A 203-nucleotide genomic window follows, 5' to 3' on the forward strand; every position below is an offset into this window, starting at 1 on the left:
GCAAGTATGGAGAACAGCGATAGATGGACGGACGCTGAAGTGCAGGCACTTGAAGCAAATGTAGCACTGCCAGCTGTCGTTGGAGATTCTTAGTCCTCCTTTTCCGTTCTTTCAATCGCTTTACGTATACGTCGACTTTCCATGTCCATTATCGTGAAACCCGCGAGACACAACAAACACACAGCTCCGATCACAGTGTCCTC

This window comes from Sinocyclocheilus grahami, unplaced genomic scaffold (genome assembly GCF_001515645.1).
Source record: "Sinocyclocheilus grahami isolate Dianchi unplaced genomic scaffold, SAMN03320097.WGS_v1.1 scaffold271.1, whole genome shotgun sequence".
NCBI lineage: Eukaryota > Metazoa > Chordata > Actinopteri > Cypriniformes > Cyprinidae > Sinocyclocheilus > Sinocyclocheilus grahami.